Consider the following 24665-nt stretch of genomic DNA (forward strand, 5'->3'; position numbering starts at 1 on the left):
AAACTTCTGTTTCTAATTTTAGAGTGTAAATTCTCTTCCCTCACACTGTAGCCTGGTAATAAAACCAAGTCATCCACCTCACCCTATTTTGCCTAACTGTAAGATTTCATTTAAATGCTATTATAAACCTAAAGGATACCTCCAAATGCCGTGACCTTTTTTTCTGTGTAGACTAAGTTAATTCAACTTTTGTGAACTTCAGTAAGAAAAAGAATGACCTTTGTTTTATGCAAGGGAGTAAACTAAGATGTCCACTGTAGGGGGACCAGTGGGAGGAGAGGACTCAGAAATCTCTGCCCTACTTTCATCTTGACCACACAAAAACCTCATGGGAGATCTTTAAAACATCCATGGAAATCTGTTACAGATTTGGATTGCTTACACTCAAAAGTGAAACAAATATAACTTTAAAGCATTTTACTTAAATATTCCAATGGATGTGAACCCCACATATTGGTGGTTACTCCAACTACTTGCAACCCTCTTCCCCCTACAAATAGGAAATGCAGATGTAGATTTTATGCTAAAATAGCAGAGCTCTAAGTGCATTAAGAAAACCATTTCAATATAGCTTTTACTAATGCAGACTATTTTTCAAATGAAACAAGGCAGCTACAATAGTTGAGGCACCACAGATTGAATAAATATTACTTAACCAATTACCAATTATCCATGCTAATGAAGGATGAGGCAGAGCCTGATAAATTAAAACCCCAAATAAGCTGAATGTTAGTTTAACCAATGACTCCCTTTTGCAAAAATGTCTGAGGAGTAGCTATAAAATGACTGATCTAAATTTTACTTCCTCCCCCTTCCTCCACCTCCCCACCCTCTGATTGTGGCTCTGATGGGCAGGAAAACGGTCAAAGGGCAGACAGCTGGAGGGAACTCAAAGAAAGTAGGGGGACCCACAGAGTGAAGAATATGCCCCTGGATAATTGAGAGTTGATTGGGTACACAATGGCTCCCTATTGTCCACTTCTCATTTTGGATAAGAGGCCAAAGCTGAGCCTGACATAAGTCACTCTTCCCTGGACCTTGCTCTGCTGGCCAGCTGTGTGCATTCATAGGTGACAGCCACTTTCGGCACATTCCTTGCTCCACTTCTCTTTCCTTCTGAGTCACTGGGGATTGAGCTAGAAAACTCTGGTCATACCAGAAGTCTGGTCCTTGCCATTTTGCACAACCTCAGCCGGCATCAAAGACTGGACAGTTTTGAAGGAGGCTGCAGAGAAACATTTGCAAGTGATTTGATGCCAGGAGCTTCCAGCTGCAGCCTTTCATGGGCCTTCTGACTTCCGCAATGTCTTCCTTTCTTTCATTACTCTTGCCCTGCATTTCCCTACCCACTCCATTAATGCTTTCGTATTCCATCTTGCTGCCCCCGTCGTTTGCCTTATCTCTACTTTGTTAGTGCCCTCACTTACCTCAGCATCACTAACATCTGCATATGACTGGAATACTAGCTGACTTTCTGATGCTCCGTGGTCCCCTGGCCCAGGCAGAGCTAGCATGCAACTGTATAGTTATGTCATTTTCTAAAATATCTGAGCCCCAGAGTGCAGAGCCCTGCTAACCTGGCCTTCTGAATCCAAGCCTTAGGATCCCCCCTACCCCTTGCCAGCCTCTGGAGCTCCCCATGTTCTAGCAATTAAAGGCCTAACATAGCACTGAAGAGAATCTCTGGGAATCCATTCCAGCTGGCATCCAGTTGACATCCATTCTATTTGGTGGTGTTCTTGTCGTGCCCCATCAGAAAAACATTCTGCCTCATCATCACTTAGCTAGAGAACTCAGAGATACCCCAGGAACCTACAAGCCAACCATTTATAGGCAGTGGTAAGGGAATAAGTATAAGATGTTAAACATTTAGTCATATGCAGATTGGAAGTTGCTTTTAGGTACCATGACCTGGACTCTGACTGGTCTGTGGCCCAGTATAATTTGGAGAAAAGATACCTGTTGACTTTGGAATTCCAAAATGGTTTGTAGATCTGTGCTTTTGTATGTGCTCCTTTCTCTATCAGAATGCCCTTCCCAACTGTGCCCATCTTGTAAGCAGGCAAACAGCCACTGATCTTCTAAGACGCCACTCATGTGTCACCTCTTTTGTGCAGGCTTCTCTGATGACCCTTGTCTATTCAGGATATCACATGGGTTCCCACAGAGATTGTATCTTTCTCTGTTAAAGCACTATTGCCTTATGCTGCAGCCATTTGTTAACCCGTCTCTCTTTTCCACTGAGTCAGCAGTGGAAGGGTGGCATGCTGGAAGCACCTGGGGTGTTTTAAGATATGCCAATAATTGTGTCCCACCCTCAGAGGTTCTGATTTAATTGGGAATAGGTGAGACCTGAGCATTGAGATATTTAATACCTCCCAGGTCACTATAGGGCCCAGTTTGAGCTCTACTACACTGGATTATGAGCTACTTGAGTGTAGTTACCGTGTCTCATTCATCTGTATAATCTCTGCATGGGGCTCATAGCATGGCATACAGTAGGTGCTCATTGAATGACTGTATATCTTTGTTATAATTGGCCTTGATTGAAAAGAGAGACTGCCAACTCTCCCCCAATAATCATTCTCTCCTCTATGGAGAAGTGGTAGAAATTCTGGCTGCAGGTGCAGGGCTGCTTATGAGAAAGACCACATTTCCCAGCTTTCCTTGTTGCTAGGAGAGGCCAAGAGAGTATTCTGGTTAATAGGATGTGAGCAGAAATAGTGTGTGTAATTTTGACATTATGCTCTTAAAAAGAATCATCATACCCTTCTTGGCCCCCTTTTCCCCTTCTCTGCAGACTGACATGCCAAACTATTTTATATTTTACTATCACAAAGACAGATGCCTGAGCCACTAACATTAGCAAAGTTTGTACTAACTCCATTCCAGTCTGGTAGCCAACTCTGTTGCTTCACAGAAACAGCACTCACTTGGGTCATCAATGGCCCCCCCATCACTCTAAGTCTAACAGCCAAAATCTGTGTCCTGGACCAAGAAGTCGTGCCTCATCAGGCCATGTCTGCCTCTCCAAACTCATCCTGCCCTCTACTCTTTTGGTCTTTATGCCCTGGTCTAAACTGGCCTTCTCTTGGTTCCCCAAGTGAGTCCTGCTCTTTTCCACCACATTAAAGATCATTAGAGGAACTGCTCCCTCTGTCTGGAGTGATCTTGCCCCACATTTTCACCTGACTGACTGTCGCTCATCCTGCTGTCCTGTAGATCTCAGCTTAGGTCAGGTCTCCCCTACCTTTCTGATTAGGCAGCCCCCATATTTACATTTAAAACTCTGCATTCATGAAAGTTGCTTGCCATTGACTCCCCAGTGCCTGGCAACGAGTCTAGCACAAAGTAGGTGCTCAATAAATATTTGTCGAATGAATAGATGAATAAATGAGTAAACCCAGGAGGATAATCTTGTCCTTCCACTGAAGACCAGGCAGAGGCAAGGGAAACGGAACGCATATGGTTAAAACACTAAGAGAGGAGGGACTTTGTTTCTTAACAGTCTTCTGTTATGATCTGGCTGGAGGAAAGTTAGCCAAGTGTGATCTCACTAGCCTGAGCCCCAAATTAAGTTGTTCTTGGCACTGTAGCCACCAGATCACAAATAGGTGGACTGGCTCTGCTCTGGGTAGCAGCCTTTCTTCTTTGTGCTATGATGAATGGGAGAGCACTAATACTTTTTCCTCTCTTATTTGCAGGCTCATCTGCTTAAAAGCCCCTGGCCCGAGCTCCCCTGAAAGAGTCATGAGCTCTTATCCAACATGATTCCTCTTGCCTGGAATTGCTTCCTCCTGTCCCCTTTCAAAGTATCCACTTCTATACTCTCTTCAAGGCCTGAGCTTGCCCTATCACTTTCAGAAAGATTTAATGAGCTTCCCTAACTTGCAGTACCCTTCATCCACTCCTGAACTTTGGGAGTTTTGTCAGGAGCATTCACTAGGCCCTCATGATAAGTGTCTAGCAACATTATTTATTTTTATGTTACAGTACTATCTCCTCAAATAAAATGTGCATTCATTCAAGGCAGAAATATAAATCTTTTATTCTTAGATCCCAATGCAAGGGGTGAAGCCTAGTCAGCATTTGGTGAAACATGAAATGTTTAAGATGATGATGACGTGAGGAAGTATAACTCCCTCTCAAAAGACTATATTGTCAAGTTGCTCATCTGTAATTTGCACCCCAGCATGAGGGCGAAAATAGAGTGCACATGGGTCTAAAGAAAATATTTCACGCTAAGATCGAAAGTTAAGTTGCTTCCAGCACATGACACCATGAGGGTCCTAATTTACTCCCAGCCAGATTAAAACAGCTCTGGCTAGGCGAGGTGGCTCATGCTTGTAATCCCAGCACTTTGGGAGGCCGAGACAGGCAGATCACTTGAGGTCGGGGGTTCAAGACCAGCCTGGCTAACATGGTGAAACCCCATTTTTACAAAAATACAAAAATTAGCTGGGCATGATGGTGGGTACCTGTAATCCCAGCTACTCTGGAGGCTGAGGGGGGAGAATCACTTGAACCTGGGAGGTGTAGGTTGCAGCGACCAGTCTGGTTGACAAGAGCAAAACTCTGTCTCAAAAACAAAACCAAAACAAAAAAACCCAGCTGAGATTTGAATCTCAAAATTGTCCAGGACAATGGAAATTCTAAGTGAACTGAACTTTGTAGTGAAAGAAAAAAAAATTTATCAGTTAGGTTAAAAGAGCATTAATCTCGGGTGCTGTATATTTTATTATGTTCATCCAAGGCATCACAGCCCCTACATCTGACTACTTGATTTATTAGTTAGAGAGATACTTGCAGCTTCTATCTGAGAAAATACTGAAGCACATAGACCGGTATGTTATTTTGCTTTTGTCGGTCCACTCACCCATCCACCCATCCATCCACCTACCCATCCGTCTACCTATCCATCCAACTGCCTATCCATCCATTCATCCATCCACTTATCCTTCCTTCCATCCCTTCAGCCTGCCAGCCAGCAAAGATATACTGCAGGTTGCCCATGTGCTAGTCACTAAGCTAGGCATGTAATATAAGGACAGGTATTTAGTAACCATGTCAACCAAAATAATGGCTGCTGCTTTTGAAAGTTTACTGTGTATTAGATACATGCATTGTGGTATTTTATCTTTACAACAACCTTAAATGTACAGGATCGTTGTATGCCTCATCTCATATCTTCTTGACTCATCTTTTTAGTCTTGCTGTTGCCATGACAACCAGTTTCCTCTAGGTATAAGTTGGCAGTAACTTGTTTCAGCTGCACCACTTCTCTCTCACTTTCTGCCCTGGGGTTTCACTGCTTCTGCCAAGGATTTTACTTGTGGGAAATTGCTCGGCTATTCTGATGTGAGCTCAAGCTTGAAAGTGTAAAGGAGGGGCTCACAGGACCAGTGGAAGATGAGCGATGGTGGATAAATGCTCCCCTCCTCTATCCATCAAAAAGACAACTTCGAGGTCATTCTATACAACTCCTCAGAGGGCACCAGCAAGGTTGAGCTCCAGCTGCCCAGAATGGCTAGCTCAATAATGTATGCTTATGCTGACTTTCCCTCCATTTCTGATGCATTCTTCCTAGTTCCATCCTCCTGTTTCCTGGAGCCACTTTTCCCTGCAAAACTACTTGCATGCAAGTCCTTGGTCTCCAGCTTGCTCAGGGGGAGTGGGGAGGCAGGAACTCAAACAAAAACAATTCATATTCAGATTTTGAATAGGAAATCTATTTTCATTGATAGTTAAATAGCAAAATATAAAAATAATATTTTAATACATATATAACTAGCAGTTAGGGAATATAGTAGACTGAATGGCAGCCCCCAAAATGTCAGGTTTGAATGTCCGGAATTTGTAAATGTTATCTCATTTGGGAAAAGAGTCTTTGCAGAGGCGATTAAGCTAAAGATATTGAGATGGGAAGATTTTCCTGGATTATCCAGATGGGCCTTGCTTAAATGCTATCACATATATCCTCTGATAAGATTCATGTGATGAGGCAGAGGGCGATTCGATACACACAGAATAGGAGGAGGCAATGTGAACACAGACGCAGAGATTGGAGTGAGGTAGTCGGGTTGAAGAATGCCCGCAGCCATCCGAAACCAAGAGGCAGGGAGAGAATTGTCCCCTGGAGCCTCCAGAGGGAGCACAGCCCTGCCGACACCTTCATTTCAGCCGACTCACACTGATTGCCAATTTCTGGTGTCCAGAATTGTGAGAGAAGACATTTTTGCCATTTTAAGCCACCAAATTTGTGGTACTTTGTTACAGCAGCTACAGAAAACTAATACGAGGGAACTGGGGAACACAGCAGTCAATTTGCCCAAGATCTTAACAAGCAGTAATTGGTGGAGCCAGGATTCAAACTTAGGTCTATCTGATTCTGGCACCCAAATTCTTAATACTCTGTTTCCTCTCCAAAGAAGGCAAGATTTGTACTGTGGAGAGTAGATAGATGACTATACAAGGAATCATAGCTCATATTGGTAAGGACTGTAATGGAAGGAGGTGGGCGTCTGGATGTTGGGCACAGGGAAGGCTTCCCTGGGAAGATGTAATCACCGAGTGCAGTTGGAAACCCTGTATGACGTGGATGCTGCACTGAGTGATACACCAGATTCCCATCAGCCAATTTCAACCCCCTTATTTATTTCTTTAACTTCTGATGCTGGCTCAAAGCCACATCCCCACCAGATCAGTCCAAGATGTTTGTCTTGGTTCTTTTACCCTGTTACCCAGGGTGGACTGAGGTAATTCTCCTCTGTTCTGGATAATTCGCTAGGTCCCAACTAAAGTAAGACATTCTGACACCAAAGGCCCAGGAAGGGATTTATTGTGGACTCAAGAGTTCCTTGAAGGGACACCCTCCATCAATCTACAGGGCCCACCAAATGAAGCTGGGGACCCAGTAGAAGTATGTGAGACTCCACTCTGAAATGGCAGATGAAGGACAACAGGAAGTAGGGACTGTGCACAGAAACAAGCAAGGAGTTTCGGTGGGTGTTATAGTCTAAGAGTTTGTACCCTGCAAAATTCATGTTGAAACTGAATCTCCAATGCAATAGTGTTAAGAGGTGGGGCCTTTGGGTGATCAGGTCATGAGAGCTTCTTCCTCATTAATAGGATTAAGGCTTCCCACAGGGCTCAGCCCTTTTGCTCTCGACCCTTCCTTCACGTGAGGATGGAGCAACAAGTTGCCATCTTGGGAGAAGAGAGATGGGGCCCTCACCAGACACTGAATCTGCTGGTGGCTTGGTCTTGGACTTATCAGCCTTCAGAACTGTGAGAAATAAATTTCTGTTACTTATGAATTACCCAGTCTATGGTATTTAGTTATAGTAGCATGAAAAGGACTGAGATAGTAGGTTTGTGTGATGGAGATGTTAATTCCCTAACCACGCCTTCTCTAATTTGGTCACTAAGCCACAATAAAGCCGTTAAAAAAAATCCCAAACATTACCACTTAGCATTAATGTTTCACTTCTCCAATATTTCTGGGGTTACTTCCTCCTCTCTCCGAACAGTTTAACCCTGGAGAAATTCCTCCAGTGGTACTGTGTGTTATTGCCTGATCCTTCTCAGGTACTGGGTTAGCCCTTCTGCTTATTTATTCCATAAAATGTATCAAGCACCTCTGTCAAGCACTGGGTAAAGTTCTGGGGATACAGAGATAATAGATACAATCCCTGACCTCAGAGAGTTCACATCTAGGTGCAGAGACAGATGAATACACAACAATTACAAAATAATACTAAAGGCATGCCATGGTAATATGGGAGAAGAGAGGAGTTATGCCCAGCTTCAGACAGTCAGCAAGGGTGCAGAAGAAAGGCAGAAGGAAGTATGTACAAGAATGAGAACAAGAGAGTGAGAGCAAGTGAGAGAGAACAGCTGGGGAAGTGGGAGGCAGTTGGTGTGGTTGGAGCTCAGGGTAAGTATGCATGCAGCTGGCAAGGTAAACATGAGAGCCTTGTATGCCGTTATGAAGTTAGACTTTATTATGAATGTAATGGTGAGTCATTGAAGGATTTTAAGTTAGAGAAGTGACATGATCAGATTTACCTTTTAAATGATCACTGTGGCATCAGGGTGCAGAATGTACTGGAGTGAGACCTGACTGGAGACAGAAAGGCCAGTTAGGGAACTATGGCAGTGATCCAGGTGAAAGATGATGAAATGAGGATAACAATAGGGGACAGAAGCAAGAGCAATTTAGGATATAGAATCAGCAGAAGCCAGCCATAGATGGGTCCTGGGCACTGATGGAGAAGGAGTTGAGAATGACTTCTAGATTTTCAGCTTGTGCAAGTTGGTGAATGGGTAAAAAAGAAAGTTTGAGGGAGAATAGGAAGGGGAAAATAATGCAATTGAGTTGGGGATAGTCCAAGTTTGAGAATATTTCCTATCACGTAAGTGGAGATATTAGATAGGCAGGTAATTTGGAAACCAGTTCCAGACCCTCTTCTCTTCCCAGTCAATATTCTCTTCTTGAGTAGTCTCATACATTCGCATACTTCAGCTGCCACCTAATTGCTGATAATTCCAAAGCTTTAAATTCTGCCTGAACCTCTCTTCTGAGCTCTAGCTTCCTGGACCTTTATTTATTTATTTATTTACTTTTTTTTTTTTTTTTTTTTTTTAAGAAACAAGGCGATGCTTTGTTACTCAGGCTGGAGTGCAGTGGCATAATTATAGTTCACTTCAGCCTTAAACTTCTGGGCTCAAGCATTCCTCCCAAGTAGCTGTGACTACAGGCAAATGACACCAGAGGCAGCTGATTTTTTTAATGCTTTTTTTTGTGATAGAGATGAAGTTTTGCTATGTTGCCCAGGCCTCAAGCAATCCTGCTGCCTTGGCCTCTCAAAGTGCTGGGATTACAGGTGTGAACCACCACACCCAGCCTAGGTGTTTCCTTTTGGATATCCTAGCACAGAGGTCAAATGATTGCATCTAATTACCTGGTTAATCCATCTAAATTTGTACTGTCCAGTACAGTAGCCACCAACAACATGTGGCTACTAAGTACTTGAAATGTGGCTAGTACAGAAAAGAGAGAGAGAGAGAGAGAGAGAGAGAGAGAGAGAGAGAGAGAGAAATAGGCCACAAACTGAAAGAAAATGCTTGCAAAGGAAATATCTGATTTAAAACCTGTTATCCAAAATATACAAAGAACCCTTAAAACTCAACAATGAAAAAACAAACAACACAATTAAAAAATGGGTGAAAAACCTTCACAGGCATCCCACTAACAAAGATATACGGATGGTGGTCTGGTTTGGCTCTGTGTCCCCACCCAAATCTCATCTTGAATTGTACTCCCATAATTCCCGCATGTTGTGGGAGGGACCCAGTGGGAGATAATTGAATCACAGGGGTGGTTTCCCTTATACTGTTCGTATGGTAGTAAATAAGTCTCACAAAATCCAATGGTTTGATAAGGGGACTTGTTTGGCTTGGCTCTCATTCTGTCTCTTGCTGCCACAATGTGAGATGTGGCTTTTACCTCTTTTACCTTCTGCCATGATTGTGAGGCCTCTCCAGCCACGTGGAACTGTAAGTCCAATAAACCTCTTTATTTTGTACATTGCCCAGCCTCGGGTATGTCTTTGTTAGCAGAGTGAAAATGGGCTGATACAGATGGCAAATACATATATGAAAAGGTGCTCCCCATCATAGATTATCAGGGAGGTGCAAATGAAACACACCCAAATCCAACACTGACAACACCAAATGCTGGTGAGGATGCAGAGCGACGGGAGCTCTCATTTGTTGCTGATGGGAATAAAAAATGGAACAGCCACCTGGGAAGACATTTGGATAGTTCTCACAAAACTAAACTTTCTCTTACTATACCATCTAGCAATTATGCTCCTTGGTATTATCCCAAATGAGCTTGAAACTGTGTCCACATAAAAACCTGCACATAAATGCGTATAGCAGCTTTATTCATAATTGTCAAAACTGGGAAGCAACCAAGATGTCCTTCAGTAGGTGGGTAAATAAACTGTGGTGCCTTCAGACAGTAGAATATTATTTAGCACTAAAAATAAATGAGCTATAAAGATTGAAAAGACAGGCCGGGCACGGTGGCTCAAGCCTGTAATCCCAGCACTTTGGGAGGCTGAGGCGGGTGGATCACAAGGTCAAGAGATGGAGACCATCCTGGTCAACATGGTGAAACCCTGTCTCTAATAAAAATGCAAAAAATTAGCTGGGCATGGTGGTGTGTGCCTGTAATCCCAGCTACTCGGGAGGCTGAGGCAGGAGAATTGCCTGGACCCAGGAGGCAGAGGTTGCAGTGAGCCGAGATCGCGCCATTGCACTCCAGCCTGGGTAACAAGAGCGAAACTCCGTCTCAAAAAAAAAAAAAAAAAAAAAAAAAGATTGAAAAGACATAGAGGAATCTTAAATTCAAACTATTAAGTGAAAAAAGTTAATCTGGAAAGATTGCTACTATATGATTCCAATATAGGACATTCAGGAAAAAAGCAAAACTCTGGAGATGATAGATTAGTTGTTGCCAGGGATTATGGGGGAGAGAGGGATAAAGATGTGGAATGCAGGATTTTTAGAGCAGTGGAACCACTCTGATTATTATGGTGAATAAATATCAATATACATCTGTCAAAATCTATAGACTCTTCAATACCAAGAGTGAGCCACAATGTAAACTACGGAGTTTGGGTGATAACTATGTGTCAGTGTGGCATCATCAATGGCAACAAATGCACCACTGTAGTGCTGCGTGTGGAGAGGTATATGCGAACTCTCTGTACCTTCTGCTCAATTTTGCTGTGAACTGAAAATTATTCTAAAAAATGAAATCTATTTTTTAAAAGAATGTGGCCAGTCCCAATTGAGATGTGCTGTCACTCTAAAATAAACCCTGAATTTCTAAGACTTGTGTGAAGAAAAAGATGTAAATATCTTACTAATATTTTTATATTGATTACACGATGATAATAGTTGGTATAAAGTAAAATATATTATTAAAATGTATTTTTTTGTTTGTTTTAAAAAGTATGGCTACTAGAACATTTTAAGTGGTATGTTGACCAGCCTTCCAATTCTACTGGACAGTGTTGGCAGACTATAAACAAACCAGTATCAGAAATCAGGTCTCCTGGCCTCTAATCCAGGAAGAATCCAAGGAAGTGCAAACGGAACACACCAAACACATCATTTAGGAAACATACTTGAAGCACCTACTCTGTAATGAATAAGCTAGACGTGGTTCTTGCTCTTGGAAAGCTCACAGTCTTTTTCTGTCTTATTATTGAGATCATATAAGTAACAGCTTTGAAAAACACAAAGCACCTGAACAATATAAAGACCAATATGAATACAATTTCCAGGTAGAAAAAAGACATGCTCTTATCTTTAGAGTTAGGTACAGTAGGGATTTCTACTTTGTGTAGGTAGAAAACTAAGCAATCAGTCCCACAATTGTGACCAACTAAGTGACCTTGAAATGACATTGAGGCTATTCAGAGGGTGAACTGAGAACTATGAAGTCGATGTAATCTCTAGCAAAAGAAGTTCACACTGGGAATATAGAAAGGTATAAAAACCAAGAGTCTTACAGAGAGAGCTTTGCATATAGACTGAACTTTGCCTTGGAAGCAAAAGGAGAGGTTGGATTTTAGTCAACTTTCCCTCAACCAGTGCTGTTGGGAGATCATGGCAGAACCAAGTAGGGCAGAAAAAATGTCAAACGAGGCCTCGAGGGAAGTGTAAATCATGCCTCATTGGAAGGAAATGGCAGCAGCAGCGACATACGTAACAGAAGGCATAGTCCAGGCAAGAGGCAGGCCCATTTGAACCAAGCCTCTGGGAGAACCAAGGATGTAAAGGGCAGGTGACAACAGCCCTGGCTTCCAGATGAATGGGACGGTGGAGCAAAGTGGAGCCCAGGACCAAGCTTTACGGTGTCTCAACAAATTCTTTCTCAGGGACTATGTGCCCTGGAAGGAGGTCTCCTGGGACTGGGCTGCTTGTTTCACAGGTGAAGGGGAAAGTGTAGCAGGAAGGGGAGAACCAGGTGCTGGCCAAACTCCTGCTGTAGGCCAGTCCCTGGGCTACCCATGGGAGCCCGAAGGGAATAACATGGTTTCTCTCTCCAGTGAGTAATTCCCTACTGGGAGGAGATCCCATTTATTTGGCAGTGTTTCTCCCATCAGCGGAAGCAGACTATAAAATGATTAGTTTAAAAAGTACATTGCATTATTTAAAAACCGATTTTGATAAAATTTTCTAAACTTTTTTGTATAGTTCTGTAAAATTGGGTTGTTAGAAGGAATAAATATAAGAGAACACTTTGTACTTCAAAACAAAACAAAAGGAACAATAGAAAAAATCCCATTTTGCCACAGTAGGCATGGTTTTTGTTATTTGCTCATTTTCCCCAAATTCAGGTACATGCCCCACGCTACTCTCTGACAAGATCAGTTCCTATTATTGAGAACTCCAAGTGACTTAAACATATTTTTTTACACTCGAAAAAATTATTGCATTGAATGCTACCTGAAATATGGGAACCACTAGACCTGGGCTAGAAATTTTTTTTTTTTTTTAACTCATTTGACAATTATTTCCTGGACTTTGAAATATTCATTCATTCATATGTGCTAGGCACAGTGCTGGGCCCTGGGGATACACTGGAGAAGACAAAATCCGTACTCTGAGGATCTTCCATTCTTGTTTTGGGGAGAGGTGATGAAGTCTCACTCTGTTGCTTAGGCTGGAATGTAGTGGCATGATCTCAGCTCACTGCAACCTCCACTTCCTGGGTTCAGACAATTCTCATGCCTCAGTATCCTAAGTAGTTTGGACTACAGGCACGTGCTACCACACCTGACTAATTTTTGAATTTTTCAGTAGAGATGGGGTTTCACCATATTGGCCAGGCTGGTCTTGAACTCCTGACCTCCTGATCCACCTGCCTTGGCCTCCCAAAGTGTTGGGATTATAGTCGTGAGCCACTGTGCCTGGACAAGGATCTTTCATTCTAAGCAAATCAGCATGGAGTGTGATGTCAGGTGTTTCAATGGCAGAATGAGGGTAGACAATGGCGGGATGGGGGTAGGGTGCTATTTTTGAGAGGATGGCTAGGGAAGGCCTCTTTGGGAAATGACATTTGAAGAGATAAAGTTGATAAGTATTATGGAAATGAAGAAACAATCCATGAAAATATCAGGGGGAGGAGTGCTCCAGGCAGAGAGATCAGCAAATATGGAGGTAGGGGCAATTCTTGGCTGTGTTTTTGCCCAAGTGAATTTTGCCTCTATAAATATGGCTGTCTATATATTCTTTAGAAAATTTACCATGTTTGGGGTTTTCAATACAGGTAGAAGTTTGGAAGATGGTTGGCAAAACGTGGAGAGAGATTCCTGGGGAATGGAAGGAAGGCTCAAGGGAATGATGAGGTGAGATCTTTAAATGGCTCTGTATCTCATAGTCTCATTCTTAGGGTGTGTCTACATCAAAGTTTCTTCTTTTTTTCTTTCTCTGCCACCGCCCCAAAGTTTCTTAACCTAGGCACTGCTGACATTTGGGGCGGATAATAACTGTTTGGGGTCAGAGTCGGGGAGTAGTTATGTGCATTAGAGGATGTTTAGGAAAATCCTTGATCCCTACCTACTTGGTACCAGTAGCACCTGCCCATTTGAAGCAGCTCAGGGTGTTTCCCAGACATTGCCAAATGTCTCAATATTTAATTCAAGTTTGATTGGGAGGAAGCTGTGTGTATTGAGCAGCAGAATGCCAAGTGCTTTCCATGTATTAGTTTATTTAATCCTCACAACAATCTGTTGAAGGAGGTGTTGTAAGTTTGATTTTATATATGGGGAAACTGAGGCTTCTAGAAATTGAGTGACTTGTCCAAGGTCACACAGCTAGTGAATAACAAAGCCCAGTATTCAAATTCAGGTTTATCTGACTCCGAAGAGCTGCATCTTGTGCTCTAGATCTGCACTAGCCATATGTGGGTGCTTAAATTTGAGCTAATTAAAATTAAATAAAATTCAAAATTCAGTTGCACTAGCCACATTTGAACTGCTCAGCTATGACACATGACTGGTGACTAATGTATTGGACAGTGCAGATCTAGCACGTTTCCACCATTGCAGAAAGTTCCACTGGAAACCAATGCTCTAGACTAATTGGCCCAGGAGGAGGTAGAGGCATGAGATAAGTGAGTAGACATGGCCTTAACCTTCACAGCTGGAATGCTTCAAATATCAGGGCTATCTGTAGTTCTCTTACCCTTTCCTCACTGCCAACCCATGGGTCCTCCCAGTCCCCAACTCTCCATCCAACTCCGTGGGTAATTCTACTTAGCACCCACTACATTCTGAAGCCTCCGCACAGAAGGTAGATGCTGTTGCTGCATTTTAGGAATGAGTTTCTCTGTAGTCTCCATGTCTCTGTAGGCTTTCCGAGACCAGTCTCTGTGCCATGGTCCGGCTGGTAGGAGGCAGGTGTGATCCTGATGTAGTAAGGAGTTTTGCTTTTGTTTGCAGAAAAGGCTCTTAGAGGGAGAGACAAGGCTTGCTGGAAGTCATCGGGAAGTCTATTTTTAGTTCTATGCAGGCAGACAACAGACCTCTGAGTTTACTAAGGGCTCCTTGCTTGTGTGAGGATGATAAAGGCAGGGAGGAAAGACACAGCCTCATCAAATCCAAACAGAAAATTGATGTCAGGATTATTTCTTTTTCTATTAAATTTTTTGTATAACCAAGTCATCTTCCCAAATGTGAACTGACTGGTCTCAGAGCTCTTAGGACGGTGAGCTCAGTACGGCATAGTGCAGCATAGGAGACAACTTCCAGACACTGAAAGGCAGTCTCTTAAGGCAATATCCATCCTGGCACAATTGAAGTCCTGAGGATGGGGACTGAGAAGGACAGTGAGTTAGAGACTGATACTTCAATTTTGATTGTATTTCTTCTCACCTGTCTCAGAGCTCTTACTGTTATCTTTCCCCCTTTTTAGACATATTTTAGTCTTCTTCAGGCAGAGGGTACTTCTTGGAAAATCAACACACAGTCCCATGTTGTCATTCTACTAGCACAGAGCCAGGCCCTCCCAGGATCTGCTCTTGCCCAGTGCGAGAGTGAAACAGGTATGGCTATCCGGCGGGATATCGTCATGTGGGAAATTATTTTAATGCAATGGTAACTTTCAAGTCTGCTGCTAGACAAACTATCACAGAGGTTGTGAAACACGAAGCTTCGTAGCTGGGTGCTCAAGTCCACACGGTTGATTGAGTTCATTTAAAACACACAGAGAAAAAGATAGGCAAGTTTACATATTTTGGGTAAGATACAAACAAGGTGGAAGGACCACACTTGAGTGCTGTGTTCAGCAGTGCTCATCTATTCTGACCTCATCCATCCATTACCTTCCCTCTCTCTGTCTCTCTCTCATCTCGATGTCAGCTTTCTCCACTATTGGTGTGGTTACAGGGACCACAGCTGAGGTTGAATAAGGGAGCTTAGCTCTTAGAAGGTTCCTGAAGCCAACACAGACACGAAACTGCGTCTTCTGAAGAGACGCAGGGAACAGATGCACCCAGGTACAGGCACCGCTCTCCAGTCAGCCTGCTGAGAAGTTCTGGGTTTTACCTGCATCTCTGGAACAGAGCAAACGTGGAGCCAGAATGGAACACCTCAACGAGTAACTGATTTACAGATAACGTAGTTGTCGGCCTGGAGGTGGCGCGGTCCTTCCTAATGACTTACTCCTTCCATCCTTTTCTACCTGTAAATATCATGCTTGCTTGTTCCATCCACCTTATCATATATTCCATGCTTCCTTTCTATCTGCTCTACAGGTTACTAACTTACCATCTGTAGATAACAGGGCTCATGAATTCTGTTTGTCTTCCAAGCTACTTGCTTACTACATGAAACACTTAAGAGTTTCATTCACTTTATCTGTTTGGCCTTAGAAGGCAATATTGAATGTTCTAAAACAATACAGCAAACATATATTATAGACCTGTTAAAAATACTAAAGCCTTTGTGGTGGCGCATGCCTGTAATCCCAGCCACTTGGGAGGCTGAGGCAGAAGAATCAGTTGAACCTGGGAGGCAGAGGTTGTAGTGAGCTGAGATCACACCACTGCACTCCAGAGTCTCACTCTGTCTAATAAATAAATAAATAAATAAAAATTAAAAAATAAAAATACAAACATATTTAAATCCATTTAAAAGTATATTTAATAATTTTAGTATTGCAATCTCTTAAATGTACTAGTTCAAAGAAATTTTTGACTATAGGAAGTATCCTGGTGGGCATAATAGAGGCCTTTTTTCTGATTTAATAATCCAGACCAATTAATCTGTTAGGAAGAACTGAGGCCTAGAAGTGTTAAGTAATTTGTATCTGGTCACTCGGCAAGCTCACTGAAACAGTAGGCAGGTGCAGGTATTTGGGGTCAATTTGCAACAACCCCAGAAAAGGTCCCAGAAGTTGCTTTTAAAAATAAATGTTGCTATCAATCTTTGTTATTTGTTTTCTAGAGGTGGAATGAAAAATATACAAATGAAATAACTTTTATTTATTTATTTATTTATTTTTTATTGCATTTTAGGTTTTGGGGTACATGTGCAGAGCATGCAATACAGTTGCATAGGTACACACATGGCAGGGTGTTCTGTTTGCTTTCACCCCTTCACCCACATTTGGCGTTTCTCCGCAGGCTATCCCTCCCCACCTCCCCCCCCACTGGCCCTCCCCTTTTCCCCCCAATAGACCCCAGTGTTTAGTACTCCCCTCTCTGTGTCCATGTGTTCTCATTTTTCATCACCCGCCTATGAGTGAGAATATGCGGTGTTTCATTTTCTGTTCTTGTGTCAGTTTGCTGAGAAGGATGTTCTCCAGATTCATCCATGTCCCTACAAACGACACGAACTCATCATTTCTGATTGCTGCATAATATTCCATGGTGTATATGTGCCACATTTTCCCAGTCCAGTCTATCATCAATGGGCATTTGGGTTGATTCCAGGTCTTTGCTATTGTAAACAGTGCTGCAATGAACATTTGTGTGCATGTGTCCTTATAGTAGAATGATTTATAGTCCTTTGGGTATATACCCAGTAATGGGATTGCTGGGTCAAATGGAATTTCTATTTCTAAGGCCTTGAGGAATTGCCACACTGTCTTCCACAATGGTTGGACTAATTTACACTCCCACCAACAGTGTAAAAGTGTTCCTTTTTCTCCACATCCTCTCCAGCATCTGTTGTCTCCAGATTTTTTAATGATCGCCATTCTAACTGGCGTGAGATGGTATCTCAATGTGCTTTTGATCTGCATCTCTCTGATGACCAGTGACGATGAGCATTTTTTCATATGATTGTTGGCCTCATATATGTCTTCTTTCGTAAAGTGTCTGTTCATATCCTTTGCCCACTTTTGAATGGGCTAGTTTGTTTTTTTCCTGTAAATCTGTTTGAGTTCTTTGTAAATTCTGGATATCAGCCCTTTGTCAGATGGGTAAACTGCAAAAATTTTTTCCCATTCTGTTGGTTGCCGATTCACTCTAGTGACTGTTTCTTTTGCCGTGCAGAAGCTGTGGAGTTTGATTAGGTCCCATTTGTCTATTTTGGCTTTTGTTGCCAATGCTTTTGGTGTTTTGTTCATGAAGTCCTTGCCTACTCCTATGTCCTGGATAGTTTTGCCTAGATTTCCTTCTAGGGTTTTTATCGTGCCAGGTCTTATGTTTAAGTCTTTAATCCATCTGGAGTTAATTTCAGTGTAAGCTGTCAGGAAGGGGTCCAGTTTCTGCTTTCTGCACATGGCTAGCCAGTTTTCCCAACACCATTTGTTAAATAGGGAATCCTTTCCCCATTGCTTGTTTTTGTCAGGTTTATCAAAGATTGCATAGTTGTAGATATGTTGTGTTGCCTCCGGTGCCTCTGTTTTGTTCCATTGGTCTATATCTCTGTTTTGGTACCAGTACCATGCTGTTTTGATTACTGTAGACTTGTAGTATAGTTTGAAATCCGGTAGTGTGATGCCCCCCGCTGTGTTCTTTTTGCTTAGAATTGATTTGGCTATGCGGGTTCTCTTTTGGTTCCATATGAAGTTCATGGTAATTTTTTCCAGTTCTGTGAAGAAAGTCAATGGCAGCTTGATGGGTATAGCATTGATTCTGTAAATTACTTTGGGCAGTATAGCCATTTTCACGATATTAATTCTTCCTAACCATGAACATTGAATGTTTCTCCATCTGTTTGTGTCCTCTCTGATTTCGTTGAGCAGTGGCTTGTAGTTCTCCTTAAAGAGGTCTCTTACGTTCCTTGTGAGTTGTATTCCAAGGTATTTTATTCTTTTTGTAGCAATTGTGAATGGCAGTTCGTTCTTGATTTGGCTTTCTTTAAGTCTGTTATTGGTGTAGACGAATGCTTGTGATTTTTGCACATTGATTTTATATCCTGAGACTTTGCTGAAGTTGCTTATCAGTTTCAGGAGTTTTTGGGCTGAGGCGATGGGGTCTTCTAGGTATACTATCATGTCATCTGCAAATAGAGACAATTTGGCTTCCACCTTTCCTATTTGAATACCCTTTATTTCTTTTTCTTGCCTGATTGCTCTGGCTAGAACTTCCAGTACTATATTGAATAGGAGTGGTGAGAGAGGGCATCCTTGTCTAGTGCCAGATTTCAAAGGGAATGCTTCCAGTTTTTGCCCATTCACTATGATATTGGCTGTTGGTTTGTCATAAATAGCTTTTATTACTTTGAGATACGTTCCATCGATACCGAGTTTATTGAGGGTTTTTAGCATAAAGGGCTGTTGTATTTTGTCAAATGCCTTCTCTGCAACAATTGAGATAATCATGTGGTTTTTGTTTTTGGTTCTGTTTATGTGGTGAATTACGTTTATAGACTTGTGTCGGTGCGCTACACGTTCAGAGAAACTTCTCTAGTAACACACTATAGAAATGATCCCTGAAAGTATAGTCTTGAAATAACTTTCTATGGAAGTATTTGTATGAAAGTATCTCCTCTCTTTAACTACAGACATCTAGTTCACCATTCTAGTTAAATTTGTACATTTCAGGAATAAAATTATGTTGTTGAACATCGCAACAATAAACTGCTTTTCTTTCTTTTTTTTTGAGACAGAATCTCTCTCTGTCACCAGGCACCAGGCTGGAGTGCAGTGGCGCGATCTTGGCTCACTCCAACCTCCACCTCCTGGGTTCAGGCAATTCTCTTGCCTCAGCCTCCTGAGTAGCTGGGACTACAGGTGCACGCCACCGCACTCAGCTAATTTTTGTATTTTTAGTAGAGACGGGGTTTCACCATGTTGGCCAGGCGGTCTCAATCTCCTGACCTGTGCTGGGATTACAGGCTTGAGCCACCATGCCCAGCCAATAAACTGCTTTTCAATAAACTGCTCTTCAAAAAAATCCCACAGTCACTGCATTTGTTTTTTAAAAAATCCATCCCCTTTTCAGAGAGGCTTGAGCAAAGATGATGCAGGCAACAATATTTATTATTATTATTTGAGATGGAGTCTCACTCTGTCACCCAGGCTGGAGTGCAGTGGCGTGATCTAGGCTTACTGCAACCTCTGCCTCCCAGGTTCAAGTGATTCTCCTGCCTCAGCCTCCCGAGTAGATGGGATTACAGGCACCCGCCATCACGCCCAGCTAATTTTTGTGTTTTTAGTAGAGATGGGGTTTCACCATGTTGTCCAGGCTAGTCTCTAACTCCTGGCCTCAAGGGATCTGCCCACCTCGACCTCCCAAAGTGCTAGCATTACAGGTCTAAGCCACCATGTTGGCTATTTTATTCTTTTTTTGAGGGAGAACTTTCCATAAAATATCCATGGATTCCTAATCCAGGACCCATGAAAAGGTCTCTCGGTCCTCTGAAACTATGTGCCAATTTTGTGCCTGTGTTCGTGTGTTTATTTCTGGAAAGTCTATGTAAAGAAAGGCAGGCTGCTGTGGGTCAGGGGATGGTCTCTAGGGCCAGACTGAGCCTGGATCCCGACTCCTCCACTGTGTCTGTCACTTTTTCCACGCCTCATTTTTTTCATCTGTAAGATGGGTATAAAAATAATACCTCCTTCACTGTGTTTTTACTAACTTAATCTCCTTTAATTTAGAAGACTGCCTGACACACACAACTCAATAAATATCAGCTCTGACTATAGCTTTCATGATTCTCTGAAGGAGATCACTGGCCTCCAAAAGATTAAGAATTCTTGGTCCAGGCTGTCTTGTTTAGGTTTTGGCGGAAAAAGGAAAGATTCTGGTTCTTTCAATGAATCTCAATCAGAAAAAAAAGAAAAAATGTTGCCAGTCGTCTTTTCTGAGCTTTAACAGGAAGTGAAGTGGAGTGGCACTAGCACCCATGCTGGTTTGCCCAGACTGTTCTGGTTTTAGCACTGAGAGTCCCTTGTCCCAGGAAACTCCTCAGTTCCAGGCAATGCAGGCTTGTTGTCCACCCTAGAACACTGCAGAGGAGCACAGGCGTTGTTGGGGGAAAAAAGTGAAGTAATGTTTGTTGAGTGCTGACTCTGTTCCAGGCCTTTGACAACACGGCGGTTCACTGAATCCTCACAACAATCATTAGGCTCTGCTTTAGTTGGTATCAATAACTTAAAAATAACGAACAAATCCTGAGATGGAGTTTCCCTCTTGTTGCCCAGGCTGGAGTGCAATGGCACAATCTTGGCTCACCACAACCTTCGCCTCCTGGGTTCAAGAGATTCTCCTGCCTCAGCCTCCTGTGTAGCTGGGATTACAGGCATGTGCCACCGTGTCTAGCTAATTTTGTATTTTTAGTAGAGATGGAGTTTCTCTATGTTGGTCAGGCTAATCTTGAACCCCCGACCTCAGATGATCTGCCTGCCTCGGCCTCCCAAAGTGCTGGGATTACAGGCATGAGCCACCGTGCCTGGCGCCTGGCCTCAGTTGTTTTTTATTAGCATCAGTGCCCTGCAGATTATTCTTTCGACCCTTCCTTTTGCAGTCTTGGTATTTTCATCAACTGACTTGTGAAGCTGTGCAGTGAAGATCAGGGATTAAAAACCCTGGAGGGGAGCTGGAGGGCAAATCTCACTGCAGAAACTGGTTCTGTAGCCTGCGTTCAACATGGCAAGAATGAGAGAGACATTAAATTTGCCCAACAGCCCGAATAAAACCCACGTGGACTCACTTTGCTTCACTCCACAAGGCAGATGTCCTTGTTACCATGTGGTTCATTGCCACTCTTACTGAATTCAACCTGGGCACCCCCAACCTTAGTTGGCATATATTTTTTGCTTTCTGCATTATCAGTGCATCACGTGATCCAACTTGCCCTGGCAGAAGATGCAGCGATGGCAGACAGGTGCTTCTTGCCCATGAGAATATGGTTACCCAGTTCAAATGAGAGAATCAGCTCTTAGTTCTTATTGGTTATCCCACTGAGATAAACTTCTGAGGACCAAAGTGGACTCTCATTTTGGAAGCAATATTCCTCAGGTGTTTTCTGTCTCTGCCTACCAATATTCAGGAGATATTTACTGAGTCCCTCTTGTGCACCAGACTCTGTTCTGGACACTGGGTTTAGAGTAGTAAACAAAAGAGGTATGTTTACTCATACAGAGCTTGTGTGCTAGGAAGGAGAAATAGACCCGAAAGAAAAGAACTAGGTAAAATATATAGGATGACAAACAGGATTAGTGCTATGAAGGAAAAGAAAGCAGGGGCAGGAGTATTAGTCCGTTTTCACACTACCGATGAAGACATGCTCAAGACTATGTAATTTATAAGGAAAAAGAGATTTAATGGACTCACAGTGCCATGTGGCTGGAGAGGTCTCACAATTACAGAGGAAGGTAAAAGGCATGGTTCACACAGTGGCAGACAAGAGAAGAGAATGAGAGACAAGCAACAGAGGTTTCTCCTTATAAAACCATCAGATTGGCTGGGTGCGGTGGCTCATGCCTGTAATCCCAGCACTTTGGTAGGCCAAGGTGGGTGGATCACCTGAGGTCAGGAGTTCAAGACCAGCCTGGCCAACATGGTGAAACCCCATCTCTACTAAAAATACAAAAACTAACCAGGCGTGGGGGTACATGCCTGTAATCCCAGCTATTTGAGAGGCTGAGGCAGGAGAATCACTTGAACGCAGGAGGTGGTGGTTGCAGTGAGCCAAGATGATGCCATTGCACTTCAGCCTGGGTGACAGAGCAAGACTCTGTCTCAAGAAGAAACAACAAACAAGAAAACCCATTGGATCTCATGAGATTTATTCACTACCACAGAACAGTATGGGGAAACTGCACCCATGATTCAATTTTCTCCCACTGGGTCCCTCCCACAACACAAGGGAATTATGGGAGCTACAATTCAAGATATTTGGGTGGAGACGCAGCCGAACCATATCAACAAGTAAGGCGTTTCCATTTTAACTACGGAGTGGTCAGGGATGACTTCACTGAGAGGGTGACATTTGGGTGAAAACCTACAGGAGATGAGATAATGAGCCATTTGGATAGCTGGGAGAATCTGCATTCCAGGCAGAGAACAGCAAGTGCAGAAGTCCTGAGGAGGTGGCAGGAGGTAGGAGCAGTGACGAGGCTGGAGTGGAGAGGGTAGGAGGTAAGATCAGAGAGGTTACAGAAGCACTAGAGCATGCAGCACTCTGAGGCCCATGGTATGAATTTGGCTTTTATTAATACTTGCATCAGATGAGAAATCTCTGAGCAGAGAGTTGACATAAATGATCACTCTGGCTTCTGTATTGGGAAAAATTGTATGGGAGATTTTTAAAATATGTCCACAAGGCTGGGTATGGTGGCTCACACCTCTAATCCCAGCACTTTGGGAGGCTGAGGCAGACAGATCACAAGGTCCGGAATTCGAGACCAGCCTGACCAACCTGGTGAAACCCCATCTCTACTAAAAATGCAAGTTAGCCAGGCGTGGTGGCACATGCCTGCAATCCCAGCTACTCAGGAGGCTGAGGCAGGAGAATCACCTGAACCCAGGAGACAGAGGTTGCAGGGAGCTGAGAGTACACCACTGCACTCCAGCCTGGGCAACAGAGTCAGACTCTGAAAAACAAACAAATAAACAAACAAACAATATGTCCACAGGTGCTTCGATGCTCCTCTCTTCAAAGAGTGGAGCCTAACCTAATCTCTTTCCCTTGAGAATGGGCTGGACTCAGTGGTTCACTTCTCACAAGTAGAAATGGGGGCAGCAATGGTGCAGGAGGTTGGAGATTAAATCCAATGGGCAACACAGCCTCCTCCTGGCTCTCTCCCCCTTAGTTCTCTTGCTCTAAGGAAAGCCAGCTACCATGTCATGAGGACATTCAAGCAGCCCAGGGAAAGCCCACCTGCCTAGGAACTGGAGCCTCCTGTCAATAGCCAGAGAGAAACTGAGGTCTTTGTGGGTGGTGAATAGCCACTTCAGTGAACCATCTTGGAAGCTGATCTTTCAGTCAAGCTTTCAGATGACATCTCTTTCTTTTTCCCATTTTAAAATTTGTGGCAAAGTACACATAACCTAAAATGTGCCGTGCTGATCATTTTACAGTATTGGATACTTTCACAATGTTGTGCAGCAATCATCACCATTCATCGCCAGGACGCTTCTCTTCTTATAACACTGAAACTCTATGCCCATTAAACAATAACTCCCCATTCTCCCTTTCCCTCCGTCCCTGGCAACCAGCATTCTGCTTTCTGTCTCTATAGTTTTGACTGCTCTTGGTACCTCATATAAGTGGAATCAGATAGTATTTGTCTGCTTGTGACTGGTTGATTTCACTTAGCATGTTGTCCTTCAGATGACATCTTGACTTCAACGTCATGAGAGACCTTGAGCCAGGATCACCCAGCTAAGCCACCTTTTTTTTGTGTGGTTTTGAGACAGGGTCAGGCCCAGGCTGGAGTGCAGTGGTGCCATCTTGGCTTGCTGCAACCTCCATCTCCCAGGTTCAGGCAATCTTCCCACCTCAGCCTCCTGAGTAGCTGGGACTACAGGCATGCATCACCACACCCAGCTAATTTTTATATGTTTTGTAGAGATGGGGTTTTGCCATGTTGCTCAGGCTGGTGTTAAACTCCTGGTCTCAAACTCTAATCCTCCCATGTTGGCCTCCCAAAGTGCTGAAATCTCAGCCACCATACCTGGCTCACATACATATTTTGAATTCCTGTATCCACCTTTGAAAGTTTTCTATTTCCTTCATCCCTCCCACCAGAATCCATTGTCACATTGCAATCTGTTCCTTAGATCTAAGAGAACTGAGACCCCTTATTTTTTTTTGAATGGGGTTCAAAGAAGAGTGACAAAGTGAGAGAGTACGTTGCTGTCGGAACCTTGATTTTCATGCTGCTGCTTTTGCTGCTTAGGAATTTTGCTGATCATCTGTGGCTTCCTTGCTGAGTTGCAGGTAGCTGAGGTCGATGGATATTTGACTTTTGTACATGAGCCAAAATCCCGCCTGATATTTGCTTCAGTATTCTGCTTTCATTCTTTTGCAGAAACATTCATGCTTTGCCATGAGAGAAATAAAGAGATTAATTGCTAGAAACTCAGACATGCAACTCTATAAACACAGCATGTTTCAGGGAAATTTTTTAAAGTTCTATTGTGGGGGAATAAAGTAAGAATTCTACTCCTCCCATGAAAGCTG

The 24665-nt window shown here is 43.1% G+C and overlaps 1 pseudogene; it reads right to left on the bottom strand.

Moving 5' to 3' along the window:
* Positions 1-18903: 18903 nt before the first annotated feature.
* Positions 18904-18981, bottom strand: LOC118152430 (small nucleolar RNA U3; annotated as a pseudogene).
* Between the last annotated feature and the right edge of the window lie 5684 nt (positions 18982-24665).

Source organism: Callithrix jacchus, chromosome 3 (assembly GCF_049354715.1).
Source record: "Callithrix jacchus isolate 240 chromosome 3, calJac240_pri, whole genome shotgun sequence".
NCBI classification, from domain to species: domain Eukaryota; kingdom Metazoa; phylum Chordata; class Mammalia; order Primates; family Cebidae; genus Callithrix; species Callithrix jacchus.